Raw genomic sequence first — 15,636 nt, 5'->3', positions numbered from 1 at the left:
ACATATCATTCGCTATTAAGAGTTTACTACGGATAGCATAAACCATAACCTACCTCCACCGAAGATTCGTGATCAAGCAAGCAAATTCCCCAAATTCTTGTTGTCCTCTTCGTTTCTCTCTCTCTCTCTACTCGTTCTCCCTCTCTTTCTGTTCTTTTTCTTTTTCTCATTCAAACCCTCTTTCTTTTATCCTAATTAGCATATAATTAAGTATAAAGATGGCCATAATATCCCACTAATTAACTCAAGGTTACCTCTTTTAACCCCCAAGTAATTAGACTTATTAACATTAACCCACTAACTTTATAATTAAAGCAGGAATAGTCCAAAACGCCCCTTAAATTACTAACAGAATTCCGACCCAGCCTGGGATTACGCAGTCTGTGACGGGCCGTCGTGCCTGCGACGGTCCGTCCTGCTGCTCCGTCACAGAGTTCAGAGACTAGATTTTCACCAAGAGTCTGTGACGGCCCGTCACGCCTGTGACGGTCCGTCCTGCCATTCCGTTACGAAGTTCAGAGAATCGATTTCAGTACCCAAATTTCAGAATTCTAAGTATTTTGGAACGAGACCCCCTCGACGGTCCGTCGTGGGTTCCGTCGTCTCAGCCAGTTTTTCCAGAAATAAAATCTGCAGCTCAAAACGACTAAACAGGTCGTTACAAAAACCCACTCCAACCCGCCCATCCCTCTGGCCCGCACAATCTTAAATTTGCCCGGCCCCTCATAGCCTTAAACCCACACCACGCTGCATCAGCTCCGCTTATGGCCATCCCTACACATGATTTTTAGACATACCCTTGTTGTGAATTACTATTTACTAAGAAGTCGTGACGGCTTAAGCTTAGAGTCCCACATGCACATAATGGTAATGACATATTTGATATGTTTGGTGTTGACAAGTCTAATTTATGGGCCCGAGGCATATCTAGGGTTTTGAGAAAATAGGTGCACTAGTACGAAAAGGTGGATCTAACATATAAATTTGATTTGTTTAAAATTTAGGTTCTTATCACTGAAAATTTTAAAATTATAGGTCAAAAATTGTTTTTTTATCTATCCAAAACACTTAAAGAGGTGTTATCCATTTTTAAAAAAGAAAATAAAATAAGATAAATAAAATATTGATATATCCAACCTAGCGCAGAGTCCACCGAATTATCATCACACGATATATATATATATATATATATATATATATATATATATATATATATTATACTTCTACTGTGGATTCACACATTTATATCGAAATATATTTAAAAATTTAATACTTTTATATACAATTTTCGAAGGAAACATGGGTTCACGTGAACCCGGTGATCCCCTCCTTGATACGCCTCTGTCTAGGGCATATGAGGATATTAAGCAATAATCTTTTTTCTTTTAATGACAATACTGTAAGAGATTAGGTTGCATCCACCTTGACCAATTAGAGTTTTTTGAAATATAAATGTCAATCTTTTCCCTTTTGAAAATGTCAAACTAGCTCACCATCACAATCTGCATATTCTCAGGTGATGCCATTTGTGGATGCGTTGAAAAAGACTCCCACGTTCTCCAGGTATGATTCTCAGTCTCCTTTCTATATTTTCCTAATTATAAAATTTGGACAATTGATAGTTACTCGTAATATACTTAATCCTTTTCTCAATCATTGCTATGCTTACTCTTGTCATTCTCTCACTAACCTACTTATAAATGTTTATATTCCCTCAATTTGGTCCATATATGGTTCAACTAAGTCTATGTTAGGTGTAATTGCCCCATTTTAGACAAAATCTATTCATATTTAAAGCAATCAGGGGCATTTTCTGTTTATTGGTTGCTAAGTCATAGAATATTGCTATACCTACCAATGTCAATACCTTCTGTTATTGCTATATATTGCTATAAATATGCACTTCTATCTCTCACTATTTCCAACATTGAGTTTCTCGATTTGAAGAAGTTGTTAAATAGAATGGAGCATGTGGCATCAATTTCAGAAGGAGATTGGAGTTCCTTAAGTGGAATGTGTTTTACTGAGGAGGCGGATTTCATGGCACAGTTACTTGGTAACTGTTCGTTTCCAAATGAGTTACCAATTAATTCTAATTTGATAGAACCGATAATTCTACTTCAAAAATTAGAGTTAAGCGAAATCGATGTTTTGATGATAGACAAGAAATGCACATAGTTAATGCAGCAAAGCAGCAGCCAAAGCGATACAAAATAAAGTAGCAAAATGTCGCAGCCACGTAGTCAAGAAATAGAGTTATTTGTCAAAGCCAAAAATAATATATTAAAGGTATAAGTTGATACAAATAAGGAAACCTTAAATATATTATTAAGGAAGGAAGTTGTATATAATAAGGATTGTACTATAAAAGGTAATCCTTGTTTAACTATAATTTCCTTACCTTATCTGATAAGAATTCAAGGCAAAAGAAAACTCTATAAGAAGAGGACAATCTCAGATGAAGAAGATCACGACTTCACATAGAAAGAAAAGTGAGTTTTATTCATTGAGTAGAAGTCTTCAAGATCGATAGGTTTCCTAAGTTTAAAAAGTTCTTGAGTGAGAAAGTTTTAAACGTGTAAGACTATCTTCTTGTTTCGTTCTTGATTGTAAGTTATGAGTTATTGTACAAGGAGCGGGTTTGGCTTCTTGTAGGGTTGAGTTTCTGTGAGGGTTATAACAAAAGGTGGGTTTGACCTTTTGAGAGTAGAAGTCGATTGTAGTCAATCGAGAGAGGTAGTAGTTATAAGGCTTTTTGATTATTGAGTTGTAATCACAAAATCTTATAGTTGAATTAATAAAACGAGGTTTTTCCTTCCTTGAGTGAGGAAGGTTTTTAATTTAATAAGTGTTTGTGTCTTTACTTAAAAGCAACTTACAAGAACCTGGTTCTTGTTCTAGGGGATAGGTTTCTTCAATTGGTATCAGAGCAGGTCTTTTCGATAAAAGATTCACACCTTGAAAAGACTCAATGGCAGCACCACCTACCCCACAAGAAGGAGCTTCACAAACACGACCACCATTGTTCAATGGCAAATACTATGGATGGTGGAAAAATCGTTTGATGGACCATCTTATTGGTGAAAACCCTGATCTATGGGGAGTAATTCTCGATGGACCAACTATACCTATGAAAACTGCAACTGATGGAATCACCAAAATTCCAAAGGAAAGAAAAGAATGGAATGCTGAAGACAAGCTTGCAATCCAAAACAATGCCAAAGCCAAGAAAATTTTGATCTGTGGCATAGGACCAGACGAATACAATCGAATCCCGTCTTGTCAAGATTCCAAAGCCATATGGGAAACACTACAAACCGCTCATGAAGGAACAACGCAAGTCAAGAAGTCCAAAATTGATAATTTGAACAGGCAATATGAGCTGTTCAGGATGCCAGAAGGGGAGACTATTCAAGATATGCACACCAGGTTCACTTCCATCATCAATGAGATGTACTCCTTGGGAGAGATAGTTCCTAATGGAAAGGCAGTAAGGAAACTCTTGAGTGTCCTTCCTGAAACTTGGGAAAGCAAAGTCGAGGCTATCACTGAAGCCCGCGACCTAGATTCACTGGCCATGGATGAGTTAATTGGTAATCTCATCACATACGAACTCAAGAAAAACCAAGAAAAGGAAATTGGAGGAAAAAGGAAGGAAAGGAACCTGGTTCTAAAGGCTACTACATCAGATGATTTTGAAGATGAAAATATTGCCCTCATAACCAAAAAGTTCACCAGAATGCTAAAGAGAGGGCAGGCCTTTCAAAAGAAAACTCCTCAAAAATCATCTGAAAACACTTAAGACTTGGTTTGTCATAAGTGTGGGAGCCCGGATCACTTCATCAAATTCTGTCCACTTTGGGCTTTAGAGCAGAAAATGGCAAACTTTGAGAAGGGCAAAGACATCAAGAAAGATAAGTTTGTCCCCTCAAACAGAAGAATGACAACTCAAGAGCCAGATATCTCAATGAAAAAGGCCTTTGCAGCAATGGGGAATTCATCTAATAAAGAGTCTGAGGGTGATGAGACAGAAAACAAGTCCCTTCTTGCACTAGAAAAGAAGATGATTATGACTTTCTTGCTCTTGTAGCAGTGGAAACCAAGGAAAAAGGAAACCTGCAGATCAGAAGAAACCATACTAGCATTCATGGCTGGATCAGATTGTGAAGAGGATAAAGAAGAAGAAGATATGAATGAAAAGGTTAGTCTTCATCACATACAAGATAATCTAAACTCATACTCAAAAAGGGAGCTAGAATCTTTACTCTACACTCTCATTGATGCATATAAAACCATAGACTCAAAAAGGGAATTGATAATGGAAGACTATGCATCACTAAGAGAAGAAAACAAGAATCTTGAAAAACAAAATCTTCATCTTTTATCCAAGAATACTGAACTAAGTAAAAACCTAGACTTGGTAACTAAAAGGAATGAAACACTCTCCAAAGAGCTTCTTGTGACTAAAACTGAAGCTGAAAATGGAATGAGATGGACCAGGTCCTCCATATTGCTTGACAACATTCACAAGAATCATACGTCTGAGAGACATGGGATAGGTTTTGATAGAACTAGATCTCAAGTAAAAAATCCCAACATAGATTGTCTATGCATGCACTGTGGGCTGGTAGGGCATAAAAGTCATGATTGTCAAAGAAAACAAACTGCTCATAACAAAAACTTGAAATCCTTGAGAAAACCTCCTCATGAGAAAACCAATGAGCAAAAACAAATTCCTACAGTCAAATCTCTTCCTAGATGGGCCAGAAGAAATCTTATCCATCCATTCTCTAAGCATAAATCAAAGTGGATTTGGGTACCAAAATCTAATTCCCAAAATTAAACTGCAGGGAACAGTGAAGAAGAAGCAACAACAATGGTACTTGGATAGTGCATGTTCCAGACACATGACTGGAGATAAAAGCAGGTTCCTCTCACTCAAGAACATCAAAGGAGGAAACGTTGCCTTTGGTAATGGAAAAAGTGGTGAAATTCAGGGAATTGGAAAGGTTGGATCAATGGATACTCATGCAATTGAGAACGTATACTATGTGAATGGCCTACAACATAATCTATTGAGCGTATCTCAAATATGCGATAAAGGAAACAATGTTCTCTTTACAGAAAAGGAATGCAGAGTAACAAACTCAGTGACTGGGAACCTGGTTCTACTAGGTAAGAGACACAAGAATGTGTACAAAGCCAAGATTGTTGACTCCAAGGAAGATACTCTTAAATGTCTAAGTGCAGTCTCTGATAGCTCCATGCTATGACACAAAAGAATGGGACACATTAGCATGACAACTATAAATAAACTCATATCCAAAGACCTGGTTAGGGGACTGCCAACCAAAAGTTTCAGGGACAACCAAGTATGTGGAACCTGCATTCAAGGAAAACAGGTTAGATCATCCTTCAAACCAAAGTTGACAGTGAGTACTACCATGCCACTAGAACTGCTTCACATGGATTTGTGTGGACCAATGCGTGTACAAAGCAGGGGTGGAAAAAGATATGTGTTTGTAATAGTTGATGACTACTCAAGATTCACTTGGACATTGTTTCTTGCAACAAAGGATGAGACATTCACTATCTTTGAAATCTTTGCAAAGCTGGTTCAGAAAAAATTCAACAAAGAAATAATTAGCATCAGATCCAATCATGGGCTGGAGTTTGAGAACTCACAATTCCTACAATTTTGTACTACAAATGGGATTGAGCATAACTTCTCAGCACCTAGAACACCACAACAAAACGGTGTAGTTGAGAGGAAAAATAGAACACTGGAAGATATTGCAAGAACAATGTTAATCTCAAGCAAACTTCCAAAATTCTATTGGGCTGAAGCAGTGAACACAGGATGCTATCTAATAAACAGATGTATGATCAGATCAGTGTTAAACAAAACACCATATGAGCTGCTAAAAGGAAGAAAACCAAATTTGGCACATCTTAGGGCCTTTGGGTGTGTATGCTTTATACACAACAATGACAAGGACAATTTGGGAAAATTTGATGCCAAGAGTGATGAAGCTACTCGTCACAAAACAAAGCCTACAAGGTACTGAATAAAAGAACAAACCGTGTAGAAGAAAGTGTTCATGTTGTCTTTAATGAAAATAATAGTGAAGTTGAAGGAAATTCAGAGGATGAACAGAATGAGGAAACCTGCTCCAAGCCATCAGAACCAAAAATATTGGGAGAAGAATCTACACCCTCGCATAAAACACCTGAAATAGGAGATAAGTCTACTAATGAAACTGGTTCTTCTGCACCTCAAGAGCCAGTAAACATTCCAACTCACAGTTGGAAACATCAAAGCTCTCACCCATTGCAAAACATTCTTACTCCTCTTAACTCAGGCATCTCTACAAGATCCAAATTACGGAGTATGTGTGCATTCTCTGCCTATGTGTCCGTAATTGAGCCAAAAAATATAAAGGAAGCACTACTAGACTCTGATTGGGTTAGTGCCATGCAAGAAGAACTCAATCAGTTTGAAAGAAGCAGAGTATGGAACCTGGTTCCAAAACCTCAAAACAGGACGGTAATAGGAACAAGGTGGGTGTTTAGAAACAAGCTCGATGAGCAAGGTCAAATAGTACGCACTAAAGCTAGGCTAGTTGTACAAGGATACAACCAAGAAGAAGGTATAGACTACGATGAAACCTTTGCACCAGTAGCAAGAATTGAGGCAATCAGAATATTGGTCGCATATGCTGCTCACATGGAGTTTAAACTCTACCAAATGGATGTCAAAAGTGCCTTTTTAAACGGTTATCTGCAAGAAGAGGTGTATGTGAAACAACCCCCAGGTTTTGAGAATACCATGTATCCTGATCATGTATATAAACTGGACAAAACACTCTATGGGCTAAAACAAGCACCTAGAGCATGGTATGATCGATTGTCCACTTTTCTTCTCATACATGGATACACAAGAGAAAAAATTGATAATACACTGTTTCTTCGAAAACAAGGTGAAGATCTGTTCTTAGTCCAAGTATATGTAGATGATATCATATTTGGAGGAACCAATGACGCACTGGGGGTAGAATTTGCTCAACTAATGAATAATGAGTTTGAGATGAGTATGATCGGAGAGTTAAACTTCTTCTTGGGACTCCAAATCAAGCAAAATCCAGTTGGAACATCAATTCATCAACAAAAGTACATCAAGGAATTACTAAAGAAGTATGATATGAATGAAGCTAAATCAATTGACACACCCATTGGGACAACAACAAAGCTTGATAAAGATAAACCAGGTTCACCAGTAAATGACACTAAATATAGAGGTATGATTGGATCACTCCTATACCTTACTGCCAGTAGACCTGATATAGTGTTCAGTGTTGGTCTATGTGCACGGTTTCAGTCCTGTCCCAAGGAATCACATCTAAAAGCTGTCAAAAGAATCCTGAGATATTTAAAAGGCACAATGCACCTGGTTCTCTGGTATCCAACTGGGGACTCTTTTGATCTAAAAGGATTTGCTGATGCAGATTATGCAGGACATATGGTTGACAGAAAAAGTACCTCTGGGATGGCACACTTTTTAGGACCATGTTTAATATCTTGGGCAACTAGAAAACAAAATTCAGTGGCTCTATCTACTGCGGAGGCTGAGTATGTTGCAGCTGCTTATTGTTGTGCCCAACTTCTTTGGATAAAACAGCAGCTTAAAGATTTTGGCATAGAAACAGGTTGTATTCCTATTCTATGTGATAATACAAGTGCTATGAACATGGCCAAAAACCCAGTTCAACACAAACGCACCAAACACATAGATGTTAGACATCACTTTCTTCGTAATAATGTTGAAAAAGGAAACATAGTAATGAAGTTCTGCAAAACTGAGGATCAAGTTGCTGATATTTTCACCAAGGCACTGTGAAGAGAATCGTTTCAGAAAAATAGACTTGAGTTAGGGCTCATCTTTTTAGATTGAATTCTGTCCAACCAAGTTCTAAGGAGACATGAACCAGGTTCAGTCAAGTTGGTTCTAAAACTGCTTTACACTTAGGTGTCAAAAATAAAAAATAAAAAAAAGGGGAAAAACAATTTCATCTTCTCTCTCCTATGTCACGTCTCTGAAAAGCAGGTGCAACCATCAAAGCACACGTCTCCTCGATGTCAATCCCCCATAATTACTCAAACCCCTCGAATACAACATCAAAACCGTTCCCAATAAAGCACTCTCTCTAAACAAGCAACCAACTCTTTCTCATCTTCATTCTTCAGAAAAAAAAAACAAAACAAAATCCTCTCCATCACCATGGTTAATCCACTCGTTGCTTACTCAGATGACGAAAATTCATCTGACAGTGCATCTTATCAGGGGGAAGAGAACCCCGTAGTTGATACTGTGCTTAATCAAGGGGAAGAAAGCCAACTCCCAACCAAACCATCTATATCCTCACCCAAATTAGATCCGTCTACATCTCCACCACCAAAAGTTACATCTCCACCATCACCAGTTAAAGAAACATCTCCACCTCCTGTTGCAGAATCTCCACCACCACCCGTCATAGAATCACCACCACCACCAGCCCAAGAAACCCCATTACCACCGAATCCAGAAACTCCCAAAAATCCCTCTACTTCCCCATCTCACAAAACCACTCCTCAAAATCCACCACCATCTCCACATTCTCCAATCAATGATGACATTCTTCTAAGTACACTTCACCCTAAAAAACCAAGACGGCCAAGAAAGCACATTGCAGTTAAACAGGTTCTTCCACACAGGCCAGTGACTAGGAGTGCGAATGTGGTCAAACCAACTGATGATGCAACATCTAGTGTGAAGCGTCGTCGTCTGGGTAAGTCTCCTGTTCACTCATCTGTTTCTCCAATGAATCTTGATTGAAACTGATGATGTCTCTTAGGGTAAACATTCTGAAACTCCTCAGTCAAAATCAAAATCTGCAAAAAGAAATGTAGATAAATTTCTCAAAGTGGGAAAGAAAAAGTATTTTCAAACCAAGACAGTGCTTAGGGGTAGATCTTTCACCCTGATATACTATCAATGGATATAGTCAAGCAGGTTTGTGAACTACTAAGGTTTCAGGGGTGGGAGGAGTTATTTCTTGAACCTAATCTGATTTATGAACAAGAAGTGGTAGATTTCTATACAAATTTGGTAATCTTGGAAGGAGATGTGGTATCGTCTAATGTGAAGGGAGTTGACATTGTTTTTAATGCAACCAAACTTGGGGAAATCTTGCATACACCATCTGTGGGGATTAATGAGTATCATTGGGGTTTTGATAAACATTCTAGCTTACCAGCTAAGTTCTCTCAAGGTAGAGTCAATTCTAGGGCACAAACTGTTTTAAAGGGCATTATGAGATCATTGCATAAGCTCCTCTTTGAGATAGTACATAAGGTGATACTGCCTAGAGGTCACCAACGTCACATTGCCTCCATAAGAGACATGGGACTTATGAATGCTCTTGAGTGCAAAGAACGCATTGACTGGCCCACAATGATTATCAAACATCTTGCTAGAATTTTTGATCCTAAACTAGGTTCTTATTAATTAGCTTTTGGAAATCTGTTAACTAGAGTGTTTGATGCATTTGAAGTACCATTGGGAGAAGGTAGAATTTTGACTCGTGTAGATATGTTCACTCAAACCATTCTTGCTGATTGTGGCATTCCCATGGAGTCGGAGCAGGTTGCAAATGCTTCTCCACGAACATCTGGTCCTGTTGCTCAGTTACTCAGGGAACTCAAAGTAGCTGAAGAAAAATATTCCACTCTTGAGTTAGAAAACCAGAATCTACGTGCAGAACTTCATACTTCAAATGCTGAAATTCACAGGTTGAAAGATTAGTTGGTGCAGCAGCAACTTGCTAACAATGCAAGGGTTGACAGAGTTTTGGATATGCTTGCTTCTGCTTCAACCAAGCCTAGTCAAACTTCAACTTGAAAAAGCATCTTGTTTGAACCTGGTTCTCTTAGTTTTTTAACTCTGTGTTGTTACTTTTCGTTTTGTTGCCAGAACATTTTATTATGCTCAACTGGCTGAGCTTCAATTGTTGCTATGGATGTTATTTGGTTTTGTTTAGCTGCTATTGGACTCTTTTTGATTTGTCAAAAGGGGGAAGAAGGTTTGCATTGCATCACACGGATAGATATGTCTTCATCAAAAAGGGGGAATTTGATAGAACCGATAATTCTACTTCAAAAAATAGAGTTAATCGAAATCGATGTTTTGATGATAGACAAGAAATGCACACAGTTAATGCAGCAAAGCAGCAGCCAAAGCGATACAAAATAAAGTAGCAAAATGTCGCAGCCACGTAGTCAAGAAATAGAGTTATTTGTCAAAGCCAAAAATAATATATTAAAGGTATAAGTTGATACAAATAAGGAAACCTTAAATATATTATTAAGGAAGGAAGTTGTATATAATAAGTATTGTACTATAAAAGGTAATCCTTGTTTAACTATAATTTCCTTACCTTATCTGATAAGGATTCAAGGCAAAAGAAAACTCTATAAGAACAGGACAATCTCAGATGAAGAAGATCACGACTTCACATAGAGAGAAAAGTGAGTTTTATTCATCGAGTAGAAGTCTTCAAGATCGATAGGTTTGCTAAGTTTAAAAAGTTCTTGAGTGAGAAAGTTTTAAACGTGTAAGACTATCTTCTTGTTTCGTTCTTGATTGTAAGTTACGAGTTATTGTACAAGGAGTGGGTTTGGCTTCTTGTAGGGTTGAGTTTCTGTGAGGGTTGTAACAAAAGGTGGGTTTGACCTTTTGAGAGTAGAAGTCGATTGTAGTCAATCGAGAGAGGTAGTAGTTGTAAGGCTTTTTGATTATTGAGTTGTAATCACAAAATCTTATAGTTGAATTAATAAAACGAGGTTTTTCCTTCCCTGAGTGAGGAAGGTTTTTAATTTAATAAGTGTTTGTGTCTTTACTTAAAAGCAACATACAAGAACCTGGTTCTTGTTCTAGGGGATAGTTTTCTTCATAATTACTACGGAGTTTCATCTGGTTATGAATCAAATATCAACATGTTTGGATAGTCAGGAGGAAGAGAACATAGTAGTTTCTTCTTTCCTCCACCAAGTCATGAAAGTCACTACTCAAGTAATTCTCGGCCTATGTTGATGAGAAATGATAGTTTTATAACAACAGAACGTGGTGTGATGGATACTAATAATCCAATTGAATCAAATCAGTACTTCGTTAATAACGCGGCGTTTGATGAAAACATGGCTTGACCTCTTCTTGATGTAAACACCTTGCAGCTAGGAAGAATACATTATGAAGATAAAATGGATCATAGTCCAACAGAGAGTTCTAAGAAAAGAGCACGGTTACATGGTAATGTGAGTGCTATTTATCAACTGTAAAACCATTCTATCGGATTTGATAGTTGTTGTTGTTAATCTGATTTAATGATCTCTCATAATTTTGTGATATAGGTACCAAAGAACAAGAGAAGCACAAAGATGCAAACTGACGTTATGATTGGCGATATGGATGGGAAAAACAAGGCAGTGCTTCAGAGGCAAAACTCTATGATCCGTTGCTGCTCAGAAGATGAATGTAATGTTTCTCTCGAGTTGACTTGAAAATCCAGCGCAAGCAGGGGTTCAGCAACGACCCCCAGAGCTTGTATGCCAGGGTATGTAACTAACTGCCTATTATGTATATGATATTAAATTTTGTTGTTCTGCTAGTATATACTCCCTCCGTTTCAAAAAGAATGTCCCTATTTTCTTTTTTAATTTGTTTTAAAAAGAATGACCCCTTTCCTTTTTTGGCAACACTTTAATTTTAAATTTCCACGTGGCATGTTTAAAACTACAAGATTAAAGCGTATTTTGGTACATTTGACATAACTTTAATTTAGAACCACAAGATTAAAGTCTTCTTTCCTTTCTTAAACTCCGTTCCAAGTCAAACTAGACCATTCTTTTTGAAACGGAGGAAGTATGTAAAGTAATTTCTTCTAACAGAAAAGAAGAGAGCGAATAAACGAGAAATTGAAGACCTTACAAACTCTCATACCTAATGGAACCAAGGTAAGTTAAGTCAGTGTAACTGCATTAGCCATCGATCGTTCTGTTATATATCTGCTGAGAGAATGTGAACCTAAAACGGCAAAATATTTTATGACCGGTTGACATTAGCACCATGCTTGAAGAGGCAGTTCAGTATGTTAAATTTTTGCTACTCCAAATCAAGGTAAGCTTTATTATCTTCCTTAAACAAAGTGTTGCAATGCATTAAGGATTTAAACAACACCAAGACAATATGCATACCCAATCATATTCACGGGGAGACAATAATCTATGAGCTCAGACTCCCCAAAAATGTTTCTATATCAATATTGAATCTTCCAAAATTCACTATTTTTGAAGGATCTGACACTAAAACTGAACAATATTTTGAAAAATCTCATCATATTGTGTGGACAAGAGTGGTATTAAATACACACATTGTTGAAGGGGTGGGGGGAATTCAATGAATAAAATAGATACTATATACTATTATTTTATTTGCATATGTTGACATGCTATAGAGGTTCATTTCCTTTTTTTATGTTACCAAATAAAGACTTATGTTGAGACTATAATCATATATTATTATAAGAGGGAAAAAACGTTAAAAGTTGAATTACAATTTTACTCTTACTATAAATTAAAATGTTCTAAAAGCATTTAATTATTCAATTTAAATGTTAAATTGTATCATTTTAAAAAAATGTAGATGACTTTTGCATTCCTTAAATTAATTTTTAATTAAATATTTGGAATGTGAAAAGATATATTTTAATTGTACATGTATATCCTAGAATAATTACTGGCATATGAAAAGTGTGACCCCTCATTCATCCGATTAATGCCACTAATTTTATTTATTTAATTTATTATTACTAAGATATTAAAGTGTGTTATTATATATGTATGAATTAGTAATAAATTATTGAGATAATTTGTAATTGCCTCGTTTATTACTAATTACAATGATTTGTGTTTTTCATCTTTTTAATTATTCATTCAAACTAGACTAGACTCCAAGTTCAAAGCATAATTATTAATGGTAACGTTAATTCTCTTATTAAGTCTAACTATGATTTGTATTTTTCATCTTTCCATCTATCTATATATTAAAGACTATTATTTAGAACTGAAAAATATAGAATTTAAACAGACATTTTTACTACTATTCAAGAACTAGGTGATAACTATTGAAAAATGAAAGAAATTGTCATTCAATTGATAATAAAAAAACTATTCCATCTATGATAGGAAAAAAAGACATAAAAAATAGAATACATGAGGTGGGGAGAAGAACTTGAAGACTTCTTTTTAGACACGCCTAAGTCCTCATATCTCTTTCGATATATATTCTCCATCATGAAGATTGTTGTTGTTTCTAATTTCTTTTGCTTTTCTAATAAACTCATTGCGGTGTTGTAATCTTATAGATATTATTATGAGCTTTTGAAATAGATGTTGTATGTATGAAGTTCAATGTTTAAATTATATCTGTCAATTTATATTTTAAATGTAATTGCTTTTAATCTTGTATAATTTTGATAGTACTGTCTTTTAATTTTAGAACCTTACTTAAATAATATAAATATTTACTCTATGGTTTCTCATTAAAATAAAATAGGCAATCTTATCAATAAGTGTGCATGTATTTTTAATATCCATTTATGACTATAAAAGGTTATCACTGATATTTAGATTCTAAAAAGACTTATACAAAGTTAATGGAGACTATATTATATTAATTAATTTCACATACTTTTTGCTTGATGATTTAAACGTTTCTATTTGATAGCACAATTTTAAATTATATAACAATAGTGAAAAATAAACGTGCAACGCACGTTGTCAGAGACTAGTTAACTAATAAAAGTGTATTTTCTCTAATAACTTAAGATTTTAGATTAGATAGTTACACACTTTAACATCATATTAGAGCAGACAAAGGTCCTTGTAAGGAATTTCCATGTGCTCGTCCCATGAAAAAGAATATGACTTGCACGTGAGGAGCATGTTGAGGAAATAATAACTAAAAAAAAGTGTTCTCTATGCTACTTTAGAATGAACAGATGGATGTTAATGTGGTGTGTTTTGTGCATGCAGCTCTTGAACTCTGATGATCTACGGATGTATGCTCCCATTGCCTACAATGGAATGGACCTTAGGCCTTGATCTGAGGATTGCTATTCCAAAATGATAAACGGTTTTTCAAAAGCTCGACACATGGACACATTATTTCTCTATTACTTTCTCTGTCTCAAATTTATGTGACACATTATTTTTTTCAGTTTCTAAGAAAATATATCACACTTTGCTATAATTAAAAGTAACTTAACTTAAAATTTTCATTTAATAAAATTACTTATAGTCACATAATGGTTAAAAAGTGTTTTACACCAAAAATTTGAGAAGTCTTCATTTTTTATTTATTTTTAAATTAGTGTCTATTCAAAATTAAAAGTGTCAGATAAATTAGGATCGAGGAAATATTAGATTAAGAGCATTATCATACTGGGAATATAGAAAATATTGTAATTTTACAATTGTATCAAAATTAGACTTAACGACTACTTATTATCTAATCCACAACAACAAATCGATCTTCTGATCTAACATAAATTCAAATGTAACTCAACTTGATGAATGGTGATATATAATATACGATTTAGAAATATGGAAGTTTGCGAGAAAGATTGTAATAATTGAGTTATAATGTGTTTATCTTTTCAATGATAAGCTGATTGGTTCTAGTTTGTCTGTAAAGAGTATTATTTTAATTTTTCATCTATTGATAGTCGTCAATAACCCAACATGTTGCATTCAATTAGGTCTTCAAATCGGTCTAAATTACAAGAGGTGATATATGTTTATTGAATTAAGGGCTTTTTTGTTACAAAAATTAATAAGAGAAATTTGTGAAAGAACTTGGAGGAAATTTGGGATTTAGGAGAATGATATTAGAATGGATAGTTTTGGGACTTAAATACTTATATAGGGCTTAGAAATGAGGTCAAAATGAGATAGTTTAGGTCCTAGACGCATAACAAAAGACTAAAATAACCCCGACTTAAAAAGGTTGACGGAACCCTTGTAAGGAGGCCTTCACAGAAAATTGGGGAGGGGGGGGGGGATTGTGATTTACAATCACTCACCACGGTTCTGTAAACATACCATTTACACCTTCACGGTCTGTTCAGGCGTCCGTGAAGGGTTCACGGATGGGAACATTCGTCCTCCAAGTCTAAGGTGTTATAGCTATGAATGATTGTTGAATATTGATTTCGTTAAGATGAAGTTGGTTATCATCTAAATGATGTTTGTGTTCTTAAATTAATTTGATGCTTGACCTCCAATAAAATAAATACATTGCCCACTTTTAAAATTCGAGAGTGAAATAGAGATGTAGAATGTGGAATACAAGGAACATAATATTTTCTTGCATATCACTTGAATTGATTTGGTATTTAGGATAGAGATATATCTAGAGTTGTGTTTGGTAATAAAACAAGAAGAGATATTTAATGCTCACTAGTTGGTTCGATCTATCCCCGCTCAACGATATAGTTAGATTGTCTGCTAGGGTAGGTGATTAGAGGTCGAGAGATCATGATC

At 35.6% G+C, this 15,636-nt stretch overlaps 1 pseudogene; it reads left to right on the top strand.

Annotated features, from left to right (window-relative positions):
* Positions 1-1,962: 1,962 nt before the first annotated feature.
* Positions 1,963-14,221, top strand: LOC114074398 (annotated as a pseudogene).
* The last annotated feature ends 1,415 nt before the right edge of the window (positions 14,222-15,636 follow it).

The sequence above is a fragment of the Solanum pennellii genome, chromosome 10, assembly GCF_001406875.1.
Source record: "Solanum pennellii chromosome 10, SPENNV200".
Classification (NCBI taxonomy): domain Eukaryota; kingdom Viridiplantae; phylum Streptophyta; class Magnoliopsida; order Solanales; family Solanaceae; genus Solanum; species Solanum pennellii.
Note: the sequence above shows the minus strand (reverse complement) of the source record. Positions and strands in the feature narration are given on the sequence as shown.